This window comes from Rhinoraja longicauda, chromosome 17 (genome assembly GCF_053455715.1).
Source record: "Rhinoraja longicauda isolate Sanriku21f chromosome 17, sRhiLon1.1, whole genome shotgun sequence".
NCBI classification, from domain to species: Eukaryota; Metazoa; Chordata; class Chondrichthyes; order Rajiformes; family Arhynchobatidae; genus Rhinoraja; species Rhinoraja longicauda.
In genome coordinates, this window is record NC_135969.1 from 17,408,615 (window position 1) to 17,409,830 (window position 1,216).

Genomic DNA, 1,216 nt, shown 5'->3' on the forward strand with positions numbered 1-1,216 from the left:
TATGATTATGTTGTTATTTTTATCTAATCTGAAAAGAGTGCACCATTGAAATTGATGCCTTCAGTTGTTTTTCAGCTGGGTATTTTATCGATAACTGGATTGAAAACAGCCCGATTAACATGTCCACCATCTTATCTCAGCAAGTGTAATGGTGGAAATGCATGGAACTGGAATCTGGAGCACAACGCAAAGTGCTGGAGGAACTCGGCAAATCAGGCAGCATCTGTGGAGGGAATGGATAGACGAAGTTTCCGGTCGGGACTCTTTTATTGCGCCATTCCGACCAAGCATCTGACTCTTGAGGATGCTGGTTTCAAACTATCATCCTGTATTTACATAGGTTTTGGTGCAGTTACCTGCTGCAGCCTCTTTGATGATGCAGCTATTTCCAGCAGACTAGAGCTACATTCTTTCTTTGTTGCAGATAAATGACATTCTCCCATACCTTGGGAGTAAAACCAAAATCATGTACGATTTGATTAAAAAATCGGGAAGACCATATTTTCAGAGTTTAATTTTCATTTTTGATAAAGATCTCAACTCGAAGGCTAAGAATGAGCAACCAAGTTGCCACTCCACTCACAACATGAAGCCTCATTGAGGTATTGCCTGTAATCAAATTCACTTTATTGGCTCCTAAGACTTCTCAAATAGTTTGGTTTGATTTGATTTAATTCCACAATTTGTTGGGGATGTTGGAGAGAGGACAGAAGGGATGAAATGAATTGCTCATGCATAAAACCATTGTGGACTTGACTGGTTGAATCTGATTTTCACGTTCCAGCATGTATCAAAATCTCATTTGTCAACAGTGCCCATTGACCTAATGTTGGCCACTTAACCACCAAAGCTTCAGATTTTAAACTTCATATTTATTCAGTGCATAGTTTTAAAATATTTTTTTAAATACCCGGTATGTCTATTTTTGCAGTATACACAAACTACTTCCCTTTCTATAACTCGTGATTAATTTGCATTTGAAAATGGAACAAACAGCCAATTCTGACTGTTAATGGTCTAGAGTTGAATTAAAGGAATGAAAAGATTTGGAGTCCTTCCAAACAATGATAGTGATTCCGCAAAATTCTTTATTTCTTCCATCTACGCAATCCCAGTGTACATACAGAAGAGTCAGTTTGGGTAAATTGTAGCAAACTTATTGGCATTCTGGCAATGCTGAATTTAAAACGTCTATTTCTCTGCTATATTGTTACCA